The sequence below is a fragment of the Manacus vitellinus genome, unplaced genomic scaffold (assembly GCF_001715985.3).
Source record: "Manacus vitellinus isolate BGI_N305 unplaced genomic scaffold, ASM171598v3 scaffold_11_pilon, whole genome shotgun sequence".
Lineage (NCBI taxonomy): Eukaryota > Metazoa > Chordata > Aves > Passeriformes > Pipridae > Manacus > Manacus vitellinus.
This window is the reverse complement of record NW_021938895.1, coordinates 6,951,363-6,961,068: the sequence shown is the minus strand read 5'-3', so window position 1 is coordinate 6,961,068 and position 9,706 is coordinate 6,951,363.

Here is a 9,706-nt window from a genome sequence, read left to right as displayed (position 1 = left end):
ATTGATAATTTATTTTTTTTAAATCATAGAATGGCCATGTATAGATCATACCACTGGTCAAGATGAGATATGAAGATGTTGCCTTAGATTCTCTCATTTTTGTGGTCATGAAAAATGAAAACTCAGAGAAAATATGGAAAATAAAAAGTAAGAACCCAAGGCCTTGTTTGTATGTACTAAACATTTAGACCTTTTGGTTCTCAATACAGAACAATACAGTGAGGAGCAGTTCACAGAAATGGTATTTGAAAGAAATCTGAAATCTAGTTAAATATATACCCTGGATACTTTACATTTTATGTAAGACAATATTAAATGTCATTATTTTAGCTCAGAGAAAATTTTTGTGGAAAACTTATTAGCATCTTCATAGTTTTTCTCTAGTCCACACTTTAAGCTTTTCCTTACTTGTTTCCTCACTTTACCTTCTTTTTTTTCTACTGTGCTTACAATGCAACTGCTTCCCAAAATTCATTTTTTTCATTCACAAACCCAGAGCAAATGTTTTTTAAAAAAAACCTTGGGTAACACTCATTCAGATTTCTTCAGATCCTTGTTCCCTTTTATCCAAAGGATGTTCATGCCTTCTTGGTGAAATATGATAACATCTGCTTGGTGGTTCTTTCTTTCAGTTATCAATATGAGACTTTGGACTGAAAAGTCTTCAGCCAATTGATCTTTATTTTAATATATATATATTAGTTTTAAACCTTCTTGGTGAAGTTCGTCATTTATTCATTCTAATAAGTACATCTTAGGCATGTTAGAGGAATTGCAGAGTTTTCTCTCCTTGTAGAAATTCAGCAGGTAGTCTAAAAGAAACTCCTTTTGATTGTCCAATGCACTTTCCTCCTTTCTAAGCTTCTTCTTCAATGCAAAATGCATCTTTAAAGCTGAAATTTCTGGACTTCTGAGACAAGCAGTAGAATTTATCACTTCTTTTCCCATACAGAATGCCACTGACTTCTTCTGTGACAGCATTTGAAAGCAAAAATTCCTTGATTTACACTACAATTAAAGACCTTTGCTCCTGTGGGAGTTTTGAGCAAAATAGAGTCCATCAGCACTCCTCAAACCTCCATGCTTTTTACATTTCCCTTACTTAGTAATGCTGGAAAGTAAGTGGTTCTAATTAAACTTAAATGTCAGCTCTTTGTTTGACCATAATGATGAAGGATTCAGACAAGTTCATAATTATTAAAACTTCACTATATTTTTGATCCTGGATAAAAAATTATCATTACTCAGTTTAGATCCTATGAAATTCCCAACATATTTGGCAAAAAAGCTAGTTCTTAATTTTCAAATCTCTGTATATTCCAGAACATGTATGGGTGTCCAAACCTACTGCAGCAAAATACTACATGAATAGAACCTTCAGAAAGTGAATGGGTCACATCTGAGGGAGCTCAATTTCAAGAGTATGGAGAACTTTGCAGCTGAAGCCAAAAGATATGATTCATATCAGATAAAGTATAGACTGCTTCTGCAAATGTAACTCTTATGGATACCTAACATTGCTTACGAAGAGATCGGAGTCCAAGGAATATGATCAGAAGCAGTTTGTAGCTAGGGAAAAAGATTTTTAAGTATCAAGAGAAAATTGACAGTGGGAAAAGATTTCACAGCTCTCAACAAAAAGTCAAAATATGTTTCTTGGAACTTGTTAGCATATATTTTTTAACTCCCACTTGGATGGTCTGGGAAAATCTCAGTCTCAAAATGCTCTGAGACATTCTTCATAATTGTCTGAAGATGAGGGTGGTCTACAAAGTGTTTCAATTATCAAAGAAAATATACCAGCACATTTCCCTTCAGCACACGTGGGCTTCAATTCAACAGAGCACTTGGTTTGGTCTATGAGAAGTAGTTCCTTCACTAAGATCTCATTGGAAGAAAGGAAACCCAAGAAAAGAAGGGGGACTATTTTAGTCAATGTGTAACCCAACTGCTGTTAACTGCTGGTTATCTCACAACTTTTAATCAGACTGAAGGTTTATTGATATGGCTTCACATTTCTACAGTAATGTTGGAAATGCTCAAGACCCACTGAGGATAGAAAAATATGTGGGAACTTCCTTTCTTTCTACAACTTCATTTTCCTCTGTGCAAGTGAAACTTAGTATTTGAGGCACAAGGAAATAAAAAATCTGTTAAACAATTACTCTCTTTTTGTCTTAGAAGAAGGTGGAACAGTACTCTGACTAAACAATGGATCAATTTTCCAGAGAAAAAAAGAAGGCAGTCTAGAGTTAAAAGCAAAATTTTTAGTTAGAAAAAGAAAAAAATTAATGAACTTGTGGCAGATATAACCATAGGTCCAAATAACATGATTTCACAAGCATTAGTTAAAGGCATTAAGTTAACTGACATTCTTAAAAATGAAGGAGATTCCTGAGGATTAGGAAGTGGCAAATACAACTCCATTAGTTTAAAAAGGGTCAAGAGATTAAAGACCAAGAAACTGAGACCAGGGAGTTTAACATCTGTTGAAGGGAAATCTTGGAAACCTTAAACTATGCAGTAGGAAGAACACCTGGGAAAGTGGTTTTGTTAAGTGCAAGCAGTGTGGAGTCAAGCAGTTTGTGTTTAACTAACTATAAATGCCAGTAATAAATAGACCTGATCTTCTGGAGTTGCTTGAAGACAACACACTTGTGATAAGAGAAAGGGAACTTACTGGCTGTGCATAGCAACACTAGGTGAGACACTAGAATGTATAAAAAAAGATGAGGCAATAGGCCAAAAATCATGCTGAATAGAAATGTTTAAGAACACAAAAGAAAGGTTGGGATCTTTTTAAATTAGAAAAAAGTTCCAATTGGGACAGCTAGGAGGTCAGTTTGGTCACTCTATAATATGTAGTATAGGTGTAACATACTCTCAGTGTAAAGCTATCAAAAATATTATTCATGTATAAAGTAAATTTTGAGAGCATAAAGTTGGGTTTGTTTATGTATCTTACCATTATAGCTTTACTGATTTTAAAATACAAACTGATTTCAGGGAGTAATTACAAATTTATATTGCCACGGATTCTTGATTTTATGTCTTCCTTTCACCCATTCTGATTTTCTCCAACTAAAGTTTGTCTGAAACTAGACAGTATAATCTTTGGAATAAAAGTAATTCTTATTTGTGTTTTTATATTGAATACAAAAGGGTTTCAGTAAGGACGGGGACCCTTAAATAGGAAGACTTCAAAGCAGTAGTCAATGACCATGTACAAGATTTTTCTGGGCAGTTGGCAGTGTATAAAAGCACTAGAGGTCTCTAGTTTACAATCTAGGGATGGCTTTGAGGAAGACTAAAGAGTCAAGAGTGCCTGGGCTCCAATTTCAGCTCTGCTGCAGATGCCTTGTGCTGTTGAGTATGTTCTTCTACTGTCTCTGTTTTAGTTTTCCCTTCTGTTAAGCAGAGATAATAAACCCAGTAGGTTTTATGAGGTTAGAGGTGTAAAAGTTGTGAATTCCTGTAAAAACATAGAATGGGAAGATGCATAGAAATACAAACTATTCTTCTTCAGAAGGAAATGCGTGGAATATAAGACACAGTGGAGTTTTCATTTGGTGTGAATCAGAAAAGGTACTTCACCTACATATCTAGTTATAAACCTTTTGACAAGACTTGGCTGTTAATATGTCTCCAGATGCATTTGACCTCTTTCTGCTGTACCATCATCAAGCTTATTACTAAAATAAGTATTGGGCTAGTATTGGGCAGAAGAAAACACAGCACAGGTTTAACTCACTGTGCTGCTTCTCAGAGAGGGACATGATATCCTGACAACCCGTGTTGTCAGATGACACAGAATTAAGCTGTCACTAGAAATTCCTATGAGAAACCTTCCTGGCTCAGTTATTTGACCAGCTGATCCCTGATGCACCAGTTTCTCTGGCATTTTTTGGAAAAGGTCTGTCCCCACAGGAGAACATCTCGAGCTGTTCACCAGCTTGCCTCCAGCCCTGCTCTCCAGTGTGGTGACTGGCACATTGGGAAACAGGACTTGACAGAGTTCACTGACCCAAATCACCCAACAGAGTGTAAGACCAGATCTTCCAGCAGAAAGTACACAGAAACTCTTTTCATATACTGTGGTGAAGCAGAATAAGGATTTAAAAGAGTAATTAGACCAATAAAAAAGGAAATCTCAGCCTGAGTCTGTTTGGGAAGCAGATTTCCTAAACAGATGCATTACGACTCCTAATGAAGAAAAGATAGGTCTTTCACTTGCTGTAAGAAATGCTTACCAAAGCACCTGTTTTCTGTGTTTATCCAAACTTCAAGTATTTTTTATCATAGTTTTTTAACCTAAGTTCTGCCTCCCAAAATGCAGGTGTTTGTGGTGTTGACTTAATCAATATTTTCCTGTATAATCCCCATGTTTTTTCCTTTGATCAACAGTGCAGAGGCAGCACAAGCTATCCAAATTGGCTACTTTCCCGTAAGTATTATTTTACATTCACCATGCTGAACTGTGTTTGATATTTATTGATCTACATAGTTGATGTTTTTTGAGCACAACATGATGCTTGTGGGTCAGGGATTTTTTTTAACATTCGGTGCTCATCTCTATTTCATAAATCAAAAATATAGTATTTCCTGAAAACAAAACCCTTGTTTTTAATGCTGCCCTGTCCATAGAACCAGACCTCCATTAACATAGCTCCATTGACTTCTGCTGGGTGTACTGATTTTAAACGACTAAAAATCTAGCCTGTAATTTTTCTCTGGACATGTCAGCTTAGGGTGATTAGGTAACCATCTTGCATAGCTCAGATCAGTACCTTAAACTGTGTGATGAATCTGAGCTTTAGACCTTTCATCCAGGGTCCCTGAGGGCAAGTGGGATTCAGCTTCAGCTTTAGACACTTCACTATAGATGTCTAAAGATAAGGATGCAAGGAATGCTCTTTTACTATGAGGCTGGTCAGTCACTGAAAATTACTCTTAGGTTTATATGAGGAAGAAAGGGCAAACTATTTTTCTCAATACACAGAGCACATTTATTTTAGTGTGTCAAGAGCTGGCTGAATTTCCTATATTGTCCATAGAACAAAAAAATTGAAAACTTAACTCTTAATAAAAAAAATATTTTTGTGCTTGTAAAATTTCTGTTGTGACATTTCAGAAAAAAAACCACAAACAAACAAACAAACAAAACACCTAGTTTGGTAGCCTTCTGCTTTTGACTGAAAGTTCAGGTCCCCTGGCTGAACTATATCTCCTAACTAGTACAGTGATATCCAGCCTCTGTAAGCAGACATGACTCATGATCAGGTCCTGCAGAAAGTACTCTTCTGAGCTGTGGCATTACAGGGCTGGGACTTTACTTTTATTAGGATACACTAAACTCAGAACTCCAGGGAAAAAAAATCTAAGTAAAATATTGTGATTCTCTCAAATAGGTTTTGGAGGAGTTTTTGATCAAAATGAAACAGAGAAGTCCCAAGACACCATACACAGACAAGCATTTTTCACCAACAATAAAAACATCTAGACAATAATCTTCTGCATAAAGTCTAATAGAAATCCAACAATCATGTTTAAAGTGTATATTTTTCATAAATAAATATTAATAAGTTAAAAAGGGCTTCTCACATTTTCCATGTTCACTTGAGTGATCAAGTCTCTGAGATAAAATTATTGCTGCTTTCTAACAGTATCAGAGTTGAAGCACTGCAGGATGAATTTTGGTCTTGTCACCACTTCCCTGCATGCCCCAAACTGAAAACACCCTACATTTTACCAACTTAATGAAAGATTTCATTCTTGTGGGACTCAAATGTTGTCAGGGTCAGGCACAGCAATCAAACAGTTACAGTGAAGGATGAAAATGATAAGCATCATACCAAGATAAGCCTCTTCCCTTCTGCACCATAATTTTCCTGGTGAATATTTGTAAAAGAGTCTTTATTTTACAAAGAGAAGAGTACACTGCAGCAGAACCAAATGGGCAATGTTTTTTTTTTCATATTTCAAAAATATGGGGTTTCTTCATCTGTTGTAAATCAACAAAGCTCCAAGTGAAAATCTGGCCTGACATTTAAAGTTATGGAAAGGCTGTACAAAATGCTGGGAAGCAAGAACGGCAGAGCCAGGAACTGCTGGAAAACCTTGGAATTGGTTTCCCCATTCATGTGATATGGAAGATAATGTCTACTACCCTTTCTAGACTGCAATGCTTTAAGAGATAGAGACTAATTAGGACTTTGGGTGGGAAACTTTTTGCATTTTTGAGTTATAGTAAGTGTTAAACAATATTCATGAAGCTATTTAGCTTCTTGCAGTTCAATATTTCTTAGGAACAACCAATGGGAAGAGATCAGATGTTTGAAGGCTAGGCTACTAAATTTCCTGAAGACTTTGAGCCAAATATCCAATGAAATGATCCCATCAAATAAGCATTAGCTTGCCAATCAACAATTTGTTAAATAGCCAATTAATGAAAATTTGATAAGATATGATGTTTTTTTAACCAAAAAACCCCGACCTTAATTTACATTCCAGATGGTAAAATTGGGTAAAATGGGCAATGAAATGTTAGAAAAGGGGCAAGTCCAGCCAAAGCCTTGCTTGTTTTTCCAAGACTGGGTTAGGTAAAAAAAAAGTGTGGCTCAAGTCCGAAGTATCCCCCCAGAACTAATGTTTCTCAGATCTGGCAGGCCAATAAGCAGACATTCAGTGTATAAATAACAGCCAGACATTTTATTAGATTTTCTCCAAATTTATCAGTTTTCAGGAATCTTAAACTGAGATTTGTTTTCTAGGTGTTTGTGAAAATATTATTCCTGAGCATTTTTGAGGGGGTAGTTAAGAAAAGAACCAAGACCAAAATTTGTTCTTCTAAACAGCCCTCTTATTTTCACTAAAGGATGTAAATCAGAGGAAAATTAGGAGAATTAGCATTCATGATGCTCAAGAAAAAAATTGTTTGCAGGAAGGGGAACTAACTGGCACACTTAAAGATTGGGGAATCATTAGCTGTCTGAACAAAGTCTGTTGTGAACCATTCCAGACAGCACTTATTCCATGGTATTTCCATATGGTTACGGGGAAAATAGAATTGCATGACAGTGAGATACTTGACCCAAAACACATGGCAAACCTAGGAGATGGCAATTACAGATCATCATGGACAAAAGGAGCAGGAACACAGTGAAAGAGAGATCTGCTGTTGAGAGACAGTAAGGAAAAGAAGACTGTGCCTTCACTTACTGCCTGCCACATTTAAGAAGATGAAGCCCTTCACTGTAAAGCATTTACATAAGACTTCAAGTAAGGCCAGACCCATGGATTTGGATAAAAACATTTCTCTTTGGCAAGCAGCAAACAAAAGTGTGCTGAAGGTAGGCTGGGTATCCAGCAATCTCCAATTCACCCACAACCATGGGTTATAGTACAACATAGGCATGTAAATTCAGAACAGAACTATCTCCTTGGTAGACAAGAAAGTTCAGGCTGGTAAAATACGATAGCTCCATTCCTGTTTTGACAGTTCTGTGGGTCCAGCAATAAATTCTGGACTGATTTTTATTTGATCCCCTCACTGTCTCATGATAAATTTGTGCCAGCACTGACTCTCAAAGTACAGATTATATGCTTCCCTTTCACATCATGAGACATTAAATTCCACATATATCACACGTTTATAGCAGATGTTCCTAAACAGACAAACCAGGTGCTAAACATATTTTATTCTGATGGGTAATTTTTGAAATTATTGCAATCAATGAGCTAATAATGCTGGTGGTAATGATGAAGTCAAGTTATTATTACCCATTACATTTAATCATTGACAGCAAGTTAATTGGACCTAATTGGAGAAATCATCATAAATAACATGGAGCAGATGGCAGACGTTTGTTTTTCCACTTCCAAATCTATCTAACAGAGTAATAGATAAAGTTTGGATGAATCAGTGTAAAAGGGCAGAGAGGGTGTATATTCCCCTATAAAGCTATAGTTCCCTTTGGCAAAGTTGCAAGTCCAAAAGGTGCAGAGAGCTTTGACAATGTTGGATAGCTAAACAAAACTTTTTAGCTGTACCATGTCTCCCAGCTTTTTTATACACTGGTCACAATCCTGAGTGCTCTCTTAGTTTCAGCAATGAGACTAGAGGGTGATGTAGGCAAAAGGGTACAAATTAAAAAGGAATCAGGGAAGGGAAAACTGATCTGCTCAAACAGATGTGTTTAAAATACAAACTTCTTCATCTGACCTTATCACTGGAGACTCCCTTTGGGGAGAAATAGGTGCTTCCTGGGTGTGACTGATTTCATTCTAACACAGAGAGGCTAGAATAGCAAGCCAAACTGTTCCTCCCTACCAAATATAAATGGTGTCAGATGGAAATGTCGACACACAGATGTCTAAGTGAGACGATCCCACCCAATTTGTACACAAATTGAGCCAAAGGCTAGGAAATGGAGCAAAAAATTATGCTTCCCTTAACAGCAGTATGTCCACACAGGACAAGAAGTAATGACTACAGGAATGGGAGCAGTGCTCGTGCTTTAACCACCAGGAGTTGTAGCATTGTGGTTTCCTCACAGGTCAGCAGCCCAAGCTTACAAGGGCTTTTGCTAACTTTCAAGATGCTGAAGCTCAGCACAGATTAACAGCGGGAATGGTCCCTTACATGCATGTTGCCTGCACTAATTAAGACTCTTCCTGGGTGTTTCCCAGGCACAGCTTCAGCTTTTCCAATTAAGTAGCTGAAGTCACCTACCCAGTCCTTGAGTGTAGGGAAGTTTAGAAATATAGAAGAAACCAGACCAGCAGAGTCTCTGCTGCTTTTTCTTTTGTTAGTTTAGATGTAATAACAGAGTCCATAAACTAGTGTGATTTTTTTTTCTGAAGTCTGTGGCGTTCGTTGGTATTGTTATCTTTTATTCTAAGAGAAAAAAATAAACACGTAAAAAAGGGCTGACATCTTGGGATACACCATCCCATATTATTGAGATGTATCAAGAATGTATCCTTTTGTCTGTGCTTAGTTCTATCTATGTGTATTTCAGATTTTCCTCCTATCTAATAAATATTTGACTGTTGTCTGATTTAAATGGGAAGTGTCTCACCTGCTTTTTTGTACTACATCTAAACTGCAAGGACAGGAGAACTAGAACATGCAGGGGTGTACTCTGGGATGATGGTGCTATAAATCTAGAAATATTTTTCCACTCCTTACATCCGTGCTTGCATTCATTTCTAAGTGCTCCCATGCTGTTAGGAGAACACTTGACAGCAGTCTAATAATAATTCTCTTTCAGATGCAATTAGTGATTAATGCACATAATCACCTTTTCACTGAAGAAGTGATGCAGAGCCTATTGCCTGGCTTTCCCCTCCTGCTTCTACAATGTTCAACCTGTGATCTGCTACTTTAAAACTGACTTCCTCTTTTTGAAATCTGACACAAATAAGTGAAACAGAACTACTAAATCCCAGAGGTGGTGCCCTCAACCACAGCAAGAAGGTTTCATACCCTGCAGACAGGGAACAGCAAACAGCATGGCATGAGCCCTGGGTTCTGCTCTGGTTTCCTGGATTGCTAATCCTTGTAACAGGTGGTTTTGAGAAAAACTGACTACAGTCAGAGTTTACTCCTAATTCCCTACTGATAGAGGGTTTATATAATGGTTTAATATTCTACAACTAAACCACAGTTAGGAAGTGAGGTATTCTGAGGCCCACTGAACATTGT